Source organism: Hylobates moloch, unplaced genomic scaffold (assembly GCF_009828535.3).
Source record: "Hylobates moloch isolate HMO894 unplaced genomic scaffold, HMol_V3 SCAFFOLD_14, whole genome shotgun sequence".
Lineage (NCBI taxonomy): Eukaryota > Metazoa > Chordata > Mammalia > Primates > Hylobatidae > Hylobates > Hylobates moloch.
The window spans coordinates 36,626,501-36,638,117 of NW_026652289.1; the positions used below are offsets into that span (position 1 = coordinate 36,626,501).

Genomic DNA, 11,617 nt, shown 5'->3' on the forward strand with positions numbered 1-11,617 from the left:
CTACCATGTTTCAGAGTTTAGATGTGATGACCTACATTGTTATCCATGTAACCAACAGTGGGATCTTGAACATGTAATTTAAAAGTCCAGCGATACTGTAAACGCTAGCCTTATTTATTTAAAACATCACTCTCTGAAACTGACATTTTCTTAATAGGACAACACTGGATAGAAAGAAGTTTAAAGGCACTCTCTGACTTCTTGGTGAATTTTTCACTAACAGTTCCCCGTTGCTCATAATTGCATCCTGTCTTCCAAAACCTAGAATCTGCAGAAGAGAGCAGAAATACTTGTTATTGACCTGAATTAGGATAAAAAGGAGAAGATAAGATCATAGCTGTTGGCACTTTGTTTATGAAAACATCATTTCGAAAATATGCTTGAATCAGGCAAAAGTAATGCATCTCCTTCCTCTCCTAGCATATTTTAAATGCCAACCTAGCCAGACAAAAAGAATAGTGCCCCAAATTAGGGCATTTTCTTTCCTGTATGCTAGTGTAATATATGAAAACATCATTTAATTATTATTTATGACATTTCAACTACATTTTAGATATTATAGAAATATATACAAATATATGTAAAAGTATAAACGTAAAAATCAGAAAGTATTTAAAAATTATCACTTTTTTTTTGAAATAATATAGGACTCACTGAAGTTGTAAAAATAATTCGGAGAGATCCCCTGTACCCTTCACCCAGCTTTCCCCAAAGACAGCACATCACATAACCACAGCACGTTCTAAACATGAGGAAATTGATTCAATATTGTTAACTCAGTCAGAGGCTTTATTCAGGCTTCAGCAGTTTTACATGCACTCTTTTCTGGGATGTATAATAACATGTAGAAATGCATAAAACACCAGCGTTAAGAAAGCATCTCTCACCAGTGAATATTGATGATATGCAAGATTCTCAGACAATGTGGTTTTATGCATCTTGTGATTGACTGAAAGAGAAGTAGAGCTGGTTGCATTTAGGAAGGTCCTTTATACCTAATTGCTTTATCCATATGTTAATTAGCTAATCAATTAATCAATCCTAATCAAGTGCCAACTATGAGCCAGCCTCTTTGATAACCTGGAGATGCAAAGATGGAGGCATGGATTATACTTGTGAATAACTCACAGGAGGAGACAGAAAAACCAATCAACAATTACAACACGTAGCTACATACCATAACACAAATGAAACACACCAACATGACTAAGCACCTAAAAGTGCCCTGCACTGTCCAGGCATTAGGCATTAGGTGAATAAGATGCATGCTCTTCCTGTTCTGTGGAGCTCACTGCTGAGTGCAGGAGATAAGACCATTAATGAGTGATGACAGCAACGTGCTCTAACAGGGAGCTGTGGTTCGGCGTGGGTGGGTCCTAACCAGATCAGTGGGTATAGGAAAGTGACTCAGGAGTGTGTCATGAGGTCAAGGCCAGCATCTCAAGACGCTGAGCATGACTACTTTATGGGTTCTTTGAACCAATCTCTGACTATTTTTCATGCAGACCCCATAAAGCATCTTCCAGTTGTGCTATCGCATTTTAGCAGATGGCTTGCTATCACAAGAGCAGTCAGTGTTTCTCCGAACTGATTCAAAAGCTCTTTGAAGGCCGGTCATAGTGGCTAATGCCTGTAATCTCAGCACTTTGGGAGGCCTAGGTGGGAGGATGGCTTGAGCTCAGGAGTTTGAGACCAGCCTGGGTGACACGGCGAAACCCCCCTCTACAAAAAATACAAAAATTAGCTGGGCATGGTGGCGTGGACCTGTGGTCCCACCTACTTGGGAAGCTGAGGTGGGAGGATCAGTTGAGCCCGGGGGTAAAGGCTTCGGTGACCACTGCACTCCAGCCTGGGTGACAGAGTGAACCTCTGTCTCAAAAAAAAAAAGCTCTTTGATATCATACCTGGTGTCAGATCTTCTCCATTCGATGCTGGCAGGCCTGGTGCTGGGCTCACATAAGACTTGGGGCGAAGAGGGGTTTGCTTTCCCCCAGTGAAGGTGAAGTGTTTTCCTAGAGCACGGTTGGTTAGTTGGTGTTGGAAAAATATAACAGTTGTATTTTTTTTTCCTAACAAATTGAAGTTTCTTATTCAAAATGAGATAACACTATCACCCTCCAAGCTGCTGTGGGTCTTACCATTGGGCTTTCCTGCTTAGAACCCCTCAGTTGCTTTACACTAGACTTAAGGTGGCATCCAAAATTCCTACCTAAGCATGTGGTCTACAAGGCCCTATGTGATGTGGCTCTGCTCACCTATGTCTCATCACATTCAGCTTTATCTCCAGGTCCTCGTGGTCCAAGCATGCTGGCCTGTTTATTATTTCTTTAACTTCCAAGCTGTTTCCTACTCCTGGACCTTTTCACATGTTTTTGGAAATGTTTTCATTTTTCCTGATACTTTTATCTATAACCTCATTCTTCAGGCTTCTATTGCAAGACCTTCTATTCTGAAGCACTTGTTTATACGAAGGCTTCACTGTAAGGTCCACTTTACTCTTACTTTTACTTTGTGTATTTATTATTGTATGCAATTTTCTATTCATTGGTGTGATTATATAATATTTATCTCTCCCATTAAATTGTAAGTTCCATGAGGGCCAGAATGATGTCATTTTTATGAAGGCTGAAGGCTCAATAAGCATTTATTGAATGAATTATTGAATAAATGAAAACATGAATAAGTGAAAGGAATAGTGACATATACCCTTATTTCTCCTATGTTTAGGTAATGCTACACCTGAGATTTGGAAGTATCTATACAGTGTTTTGGGATCATTTCTGGAGTCATTTCTTTCTCAAGTTCAGGCAGCAATCATTTCTCATAAAAATCATGGCTGGGCTGGGTGTGGTGGCTCATGCCTGTAATCCCAGCAATTTGGGAGGCCGAGGTGGGCGGATCACCTGAGGTCGGGATTGTGAGACCAGCCTGACTAACATGGAGAAAATCAGTCTCTACTGAAAATACAAAATTAGAAATTAGCCGGGTGTGGTGGCACATGCCTATAATCCCAGCTACTTGGGAGGCTGAGGCAGGTGAGGCAGGAGAATTGCTTGAACCCAGGAGGTGGAGGTTACAGTGAGCCAAGATAGCACCATTGCACTCCAGCCTGGGGGACAAGAACAAAACTCCGTCTCAAAAAAAAAAAAAAAAAAAAAATCATGGCCGACATGATTTTGTCTGCTTCAGTGGTTTCTGCTCTAGGTGTTTTATTTGGTGAAGTTGTCATCTCAAGGCTGCTCCAACAATGGGCAAACCGTGGGTTAGATGCCCACTGCTGACTGAAATGGTGGCCATTACTTTGCAAAGAATAGCCTAGAGCTGCTTTGCTAATCCCGGGGCTCTGAACATGGCTCTTTGGTACACAGAGGGTCTTGAGCATGGGAGGTACCTTGGCAGACAGGTCCAGCACACCCTTTAAAATCTTTATATCTGCTGAATTCTAGATCTAAATCCTGCCTTCACTGGCTTCAAGAATCCTGTCTTCACTGGCTTCAAAACTGGGGATGAAGGAGGCTCCCTAGCGGAGAGCAAACCAAAGAGGTATTTGGAACAGGGATGAAGGGATTGATAGAAGTCAGGGAATGTCTCCAGGCAGAAGTGATCTTTGAGCTGAATCTAGATTGGTGGTCAGGATTGAGTTACTCAGATGGACATATGTGACATGGTGTAATTGTGGGCTGAGGGAATAGCAGTGCAAAGGCCTGAAGAGATGTTTGGTGAAAAGGCTCAACCAAATCTCTGGACATACAAAACCAATTAATGGACTGTGAGAAGAGTGGCAATCTCCCATCCCTTGAATTTGAATTATGTAGATAATTGCTTCAATTTTGTGCCTGGTATGTACCCAGTCTAAGCATATGTTTGTAATCTAATGTAGATTACATAAATTTTGTTTGATTCACACTGTAACAATGCAGTGTGAATTTCTGTTTTTTGTTTGTTTGTTTGTTTGTTTGAGACGGAGTCTCGCTCTGTCGCTCAGGCTGGAGTGCAATGGCACGATCTCGGCTCACCGTAACCTCCACCTCCCAGGTTCAAGCGATTCTCCTGCCTCAGCCTCCCGAGTAGCTGAGATTACAGGCATGTGCCACCATGCCCAGCTAATTTTTGTATTTTTTGGCAGAGACAGGGTTTTACCACCTTGGCCAGGCTGGTCTCGAACTCCTGACCTCATGATCCACCCGCCTTGGCCTCCCAAAGTGCTGGGATTACAGGGGTGAACCACCGTGCCCAGCAGCAGTGTGAATTTCATTACTTTTTTTCCTGGGTGTTTTTATCAAGAAGGGCTTGTGTGTGTGTGCGCACATGTGTCTTTAAACTCATTTGTTAATCTTGCCCATGTATAAATAAAGATCACAGATCTTGTTTATGTTAAGAGCTGTGAGATTTTGGTGAGCTGCTGCTTCTGGAATGTATACCTAGTGAAGAGGCAGCATTGCGTACCAGAAAGAGCTCACGTTTTGGAGTTAAAGACCTGGGGACAAGAATCAACTTGGCACTTACTAACCTGTGACCCTGGGCAAGTCGCATAACCTCTCTGAGTCATAACTTTTCCCCCACTAACTTTGTGGTAATAATAAGGTTATTTGGCTCATTTATCTCATAGAATTATTTATATAAGGCAATCTATTTGAAAAAACTTTAAACATTATAAAGCACCTTGTAAATAGGAGGCATTGTTATTCCAGAAAAAGCGTACTTAAAAATGTGCCAGGTTATGTAAGTGAATGGAGAGGCCCTACCCAAGCTCAATATCATTTGAAAATTGAAAATAGCATATTTCAAATATGGCAATATGGCTAGACATACAAAAGTTTCTGAGAGCAGTGAAAATTTACACTTATTGTGTTGCAGGTTTATAGTTTAGAAGGCAGTTCAATGTTGTACAAATTAAAGAGAAAGTCAGCCCCCCAAATAAAGATTGATAAAAACTTTCGATTTTTAGAAAAGAAGGCATAAAGCAAATTTTCATGAAATATTTCTTGGTAACTCACTTTGCAGTATTTTTTGAAATTATGTAACAATAGAATTGCTTTCCAGAATATAGTAGCAAACTTTCCCCAAAATGTTTTATTTAATCAAGAAGGAGCTAAGTAACTGGAGGAAAGGCAAGCACATTTTATATGTGACAAACAACATCTCACATATTAGTTTCAAAATATAAGACATCTAAAGGTGCACATCAAACTCAGCATTAAAAATTATTGAGATCCTTTGCCATAAAAATGATTTCCTTATATTTTCTAGAAACTCAAGTTGGATTCATATTAAAGAAGAGAAGGATGGATTTGTTTAGACAACACAAACCCAGGAAGGGTTTGAAGGGTGAAACAAACTGGGTTATGGATGAACAGTGGGCAACTGGAATGTAGAATTGAAACGGTAATTAACATCTTGGTAAGTTACCCACCATAAAATGCTTTAGAGAAAGATAGATTTTTGTTTTTCTTTTTTTCTTCTATGTCTTCTTTTCTATTTTTTTTGTATCTTGTCATGTAGGACACCCTTTTTTATTCTCTAATTTTGAGATCCTCATGGATGAAAACAAAACAAATATTAAAATATTGCATAGGAAGAACACAAATAGCTTTGATAATGCACCAACTGCAGGTGGATTCATTGGCTCTGTGTCAGCTGGTGCATGTAGGAAGTTGAAGAATATTTTCTTGCCAACGTTTTGGCAAGACTTACATTTGCTGGGTGGTGGGCTCAAGGGTGCAATCCAATAATAATAATAATAAAAAAAGACTGTATAACCATTGTGTAGGAAGAGCTTCAGCCACCCTACAGCTGGGAGTGAGTTGGTCTTCCACAAGTAACTGGGGGAGATGAAGAGTATACTGTAGTCAGGTGGAGTCTCTTTGGGCCTGAAATCAGTATAGGACACTTTTCTAAAGTACCCTGGTGTCTTCACTGATCCTGAGTGCTGGCATTTGCACTTTGTCACCACGTCCATCCCAGAGCTGCCCCAGTGGCTGGAGGCCTCTTGAATATCAGCATCATGCTCTCCCCCAACCTGGGGGATTCACTTTCCTCCTCTGCAGTAGACATTTGCGTGAAGGTTAATCCACAGTTAGGAGTTGCTTAACTCAAGCCTCAGAAAGCATACACTGCATCTTTAAGAAATAGTTTACTTGTGAATCAGTAAACGTACTAGACAAAGCAGCCATTACTTATGCATTCCTGCATACCCAGCAAGGTGAAAATAATAGAATAAACATCATATACTTCATTATGATATCGGTTTACACTTCCAGGGTACACAAAAAGAGGCCATTTCATCAAGCTAATTGCCTGAAAGTAAAAGAGAGAGAACTTTAGCTATTAGTCTATTATGGGGCTTTTTTCTTAATCACAAATAGCGGCCGTGTGTCCCTGGGGGGATGTGTATTCTAATTTACAATTGAACTACAGATCAGAGCAATCAATCTTGGGCAGCACTTTTACAGTGTAATTGCTGCAACATAACAAATAAAAAAAAAAAGAGAGAGAGAGAAGAAGAAGAAGAAGACCTAAGCTGAGCATCAGCTGGAGGTGGAGATATTTCCAGGCACTAGTTCAGGGTGGGAGGGAAAAAACGCCACCAACATGAATATGCAATGAGGGCTCATTAGCGGCCTCGTGTTGCCATGACGAATGGCATTATCCGCGGCCTGGTGCTGCCTAAACATGAATTTTATAAAGACCCATTTATCATGACTTGTCATGGGCTTCTGTACTGTACTTTCTTCCAGCTCACACACCTTTCCCTATTATGACAGTAGAAATCTTTCCTTTTATTATTATTGTTTCCTTTTGTATTGATTTCTGGCTCTTCAAAATAAGTTGCATCAAACAGAGCAGCATGCTAATGAGTGATTTGTGCCTTCAACGTTGAAGAACTAAAACTTGATTCTTCATCCCGTCTTCTCTGTAGTCATATAATTGAGCAAAGAGTTGGGCTAAACTTTGAAAGAAATTTCTTGATGTGTGAGTTTTTGTTTTTGTTTTTTTGTTTTTTTTTTTGACTGTAGCATCTTGACACTGCAGATTTTTTTTTAAATTTAAAATTAACGAAGTTATCTTCCTTTGGTTTATTTTATTCCCTTTGTTGTACTTCCAGAGTCTTTTAGTATCTTAAATGCACAACTCAAAAGTTTCTATGTCTCTTCCGAAAATCTCGGCACCATTACAGAAAAGTGTAAGACTAAAGTGTTTCAGAGATTTTTAGTGCTTAGCATTTTACAAGTGCATGAGTTGATTTCTCACGTAGAAACCCTCTTATACTGTGAAGAGGAATGTTAGCAAAAAGCTTGTTCTTTGATGATAACTTTCTAGGATGTACATTTTACTAACAGAAAAGAAAAAGTGGAAGCAATCTCCCATGATGGAAACCATGAGATCTGTTTGAATATTCAGCAGCAACAATTTGCTCTATGCAAAGGCTTGAGTCTTTGCCATTGGCCAGGAGGGAGGAGGGTACATGTGTCTGTCAAAATTAAGTCCACCAGTCAGCCAAGCATAGGGTCCTAGATTGGCAGAAGTGTCCTATTGTAATCAGAGATACAGTGTGCCTTACGATTAGTCCATTTAGTACCATGAAAAGGGTAGCACTCAAACTATTTCTCAGATTTAGCGTGGTGAAACACGGCAGCACAAGGAAGTAGAATCTGATATTGCTTTGCACATCCAGGGATTATAGTCATTCCTGTATTTAATTTGTAAACAGTAAATAGCTGACCAGGTCTTGTTAGCATGACTGTATCTACTGCGCCCTCTTGGATTTCATTTTAATAGTAATGACACTTTTACATAGTAATACTATTCATGTATTAATGATATGTAAAACTCATAATAAAATATTCTGTGTATTACTGATAATTTTATATTCATAAAGGATTTTGCCCTCCCCAAGTTCTTGTTTTTAGATCCTTGGGTTCACTAGAATCAGGTCTATTATTTAATTTTTTTTTTTTTTAAGGAAGAGAAAATTGAGGCTCAGAGGTTAAGTGACTGGCTCAAGGTCACACAGAAAAATGAGATGCTGGGGCTCAGCATCAAGTTCTTAAGTCCCTGGGTCAGTGCTTTAAGGTACCCAAAGTTGCAGAGCAGAAATTATTCTTAAAATGGCAGGTAATCTCTTTTAGGATTTAATGATAAGTGAATGAATCGGGAAAGGATCCCATTGAAAAGATGACCATCATTTACACTTGAGAGCCTGTTATTCTCCAAAGCTACTTACTAGGACTGAAATTTGCATGTGCATGTCAACTAAAATTAAGTTGCCATTCCAACCATTTAAGTTGAATTAACTTTCATCATTTAAAAACGCAGATATGAAATCTTTTTCATATAAAGACTTGGGCACCATCCTGGATAGTGATCTTGTCTTATGAATCCACTAGGCATTATATTTTCGTTTCTGAAGAAAATATCCCTGTTCTCCTCGTGAATGAATTACATAGGATTTTCAGAGATCATTTTGTGAAGAAGGGAGTGAAATATTGGCAAATGATATTAAAGAACGCTGTGATTGTGACTGAACAGATGAAGACTTTGTCTATACGACACCAAACATCTGGATGAAAATGGAAAAAAAAAGTAAAAATCCTTGATGTTCTGTTTACTTGATACCATACATCTGGATCTTTAATAACATCTGGATTTTTGACTCTTTTCTCCTCCTAGGTTTCATCTGGGTGTTTGGCATCATGTTCAGAAATGCGAAAAATAAAATTCAGCACTGTTATTACTGAATTAGATAAAATGATTGTATTTAATTAATCTGTAAATATTAACTAATTATTATGTTTACCATAACATGTAATGAATCTAATTCTCTACCAGGTAAATAAAGAAAGAAAGACGTAATTAGGTGATTTAAGCGTAAAGCTTGGCTTAAAGCATATTTAAATCTTGGTCATAGTTTACTGGCATTAATTTCCTTGGGCAAAAATCTTTTTAGGTCCTCAGACAACCATTTTCTCTTCTGAGGAATAGATTTCCCTCATTCTTATGAGGGTCTGTTCATTTACAATATGTTTTGACAGTAGTAAAATTTAGTAAACATTCAGTAACATATGAGATACATCTAGTAATAGATGTTTTCTTTGCCAAGTGAATTATCTGGGGCTGATAAAAATCAGTGTAAAACCCACTCTCAGAGCAGCCTTCTGACATGCCTGAGGCTGAACCCTGAAGAGGAATCTACTGAAACCGGACTTCAAAGCCTTTGTCGCAATGAAAAGCACCTTCTGTGACTGACATTTTTTTGTGATCTCCTCTAAAAAAGTTATCATAATTATTGAACATTTCCTCTGCAGCTTATTCTCAATCCAATCAGTTATAATGAAAATAGTCTGCTTGCTTTTCATATTCTTAAGTTTTCAAAATGATTAGTGCTTCCTTGAGATATCCCATTAATTGGACACACAACCCAGATGAAAAGGCTGAAACCCAAGAGTATATAAGAAAACATAAGGTTGTTGCAATTTAAGTGCCTTCAAAAGATCTAATTTGATTTCTAAAAGCAATTTTGCAGATGTGAAAGTTAAAGGCACGCAGAAACAAGATATGATTTAATGAATGTGTAGGTTAAGAAACATTTAGAGGTTTCAGTAGCTTTACTCTGACGTTTTTGTTTGTTTGTTTAGCTGTTATGTTGGAAAGATTGGGTCCACAACACAATAAAAATTACTGAATTTTATGGGTCGCTATTTCCTTGATCAAATTGTCCCATTCTTCCCAACATGTTTCTGAATCAACTTGGTGTTTCTGTCTGCAGATTTTCAGGTCCAGGACCTGTCAATCAGATTTCAGATTCTAATAAAGTCTAAGGGTCTCTCCACTTAGGTTTGTCTTAGCTGTTTCATCAATGAGCCCCTCCCCCCTTCCCAGCAAATTGCACACTTATTCCCACTTAACAAAAAAAAAAAAGAGAGAGAGAAAAAATAACCCTTCCCACTGATTCTAATGACATCTTCAGTCATTAATGAGTTAATAAAAATCTCGAAGTCATCTGGGCTAGATAAGAAGGAAGAAAGAAATGTATTGTACTGTAATGACAGGCTCTCGAGCTGCCCTCTGAGATGTCATGGGTCAGTCATGTTAAGAATGTGTGCGTCCAATCATCTGCTGATTTTTATCAGCAAGCCCTCCAGCAGGAGCTGACAAGGGCCAGTTTGGGAGTCACAATGAATAAACAATGACTTTTTGGATTGTTGGGGGCTGTGTAATAGAGTGAGGGGTTTATATATACTAAAACATGATGACATTAGCAATCAATATACCAATTACTGGACAAGTTATTGGAGGAGGCATTCACGTGTCTTCAGCCTGCTTGCACTTTGAAGGGGCCTCTAGCAGGGAGAGTCCGTGTGCCCAGAGGCAGGCAAAGGTTCAAGACCTCAGGCCCAGATCTAAAAGGCAAGCCCCTCTTCTCAGGCTGAAGTAGTCTAGAGCTGGATGATTTGAATCCCCTGGGGAGTTTATCAAAAATACAGATTCCTGACTTTCCTTCCTAGAGAGTCCATCTCAGGAGTCTGGGGCTAAGGGTGGGACTTAGTGGTTTTAACAAAGTTTCCAGGTAATCCTGATGGGGAGCATTAGGGAACTGCTGTACAGTTGTAATTCCCAAAGTGCTGTCCCCCAGCCAGAGCAGCTGCATCCCTATCACCTGGGAGTGTGTTGCAAATGCACATTCTTGGGCCCCTCCCTAAACCCACTGAAACTGAAACTCACTAGGGGTGGGGCCTAGAGATCTGTGTTTTAACACAGCCCCCCAGGTGATTCTGATGCACTCTGCAGTTTGAGAACCAAGGCTGTAGTACAAAGATCCTTGCCAAGGTGTTGCAACACAGCTCTGTCATCTGTAGCCTCTGAGGCTCCTCATGGGTAATTTGTTACTTGGACTAGTTAGAATGCTGGAGTTTGCAAATGATTTACTTCAAAAAATTAAATTAGAGTAGATCCAAGATTATCTTCACAATCATGCCACTCTCATTCACTTGCATACTGCTAGGCTTTCTTGAATGATCTTGATGTATGAGTGACTTTGATTATAGAATAGGAAGAATAAACATAGCTTTTGTCTATTATTTGAAGTAGAAAGAAAGAGTGGATTTGTACATAATCTTAAAAGAAAAGGAGTCCATAAGAAAAATCAATGTACGTGAAGCATTTATTTGATGTATGACAAATATTTATCTAGGTAACCAGTGCCATTTGTGAAACCCATGGGCAAATTAGTGAGGTCTACTGTTTTAGTCTTTGGTAGCCACAGAACATGCAACATGTCTTAATTAGAAGAGAATATGCACGGCCCAAGGTCAGCACATCCTCAGAAGAGGAATGGCAAAGACCTTCTTGCAGTTGGGTTGAGACTTCCTTTATTCAGCCAAGGGTCCTCCTAAAGGGGCTTGCTAAACTTTCAAAAGAGGTGGACTCGTTTGTCAGCCATGCAGTAGATTTACATCAGTGTTCTCCAGAATACGTTTGAAAGAGTAATTTCATGTCTCAAAACATTGATTTAAAAAAATGTCCGGGGTCAAGTGAGAAACAGTAGATTAACCTGAGTTAAATAGGATTGTTTGCAGCAGGGCCCCCAAAGCCTCCAGCACATTACTATGCACTGTGA

The 11,617-nt window shown here is 39.3% G+C and overlaps 1 long non-coding RNA gene across 1 annotated transcript in view; it reads left to right on the plus strand.

Annotated features, from left to right (window-relative positions):
* LOC116481835 (uncharacterized) overlaps positions 1 to 8,868 on the plus strand; it is a 61,802-nt gene extending 52,934 nt beyond the window's left edge. The window contains exons 6-8 of the long non-coding RNA XR_004251643.2: positions 3,447 to 3,543; positions 5,251 to 5,400; positions 8,671 to 8,868. This is a non-coding gene — a long non-coding RNA (uncharacterized LOC116481835). The remainder of the gene's footprint in view (positions 1 to 3,446; positions 3,544 to 5,250; positions 5,401 to 8,670) is intronic.
* The last annotated feature ends 2,749 nt before the right edge of the window (positions 8,869 to 11,617 follow it).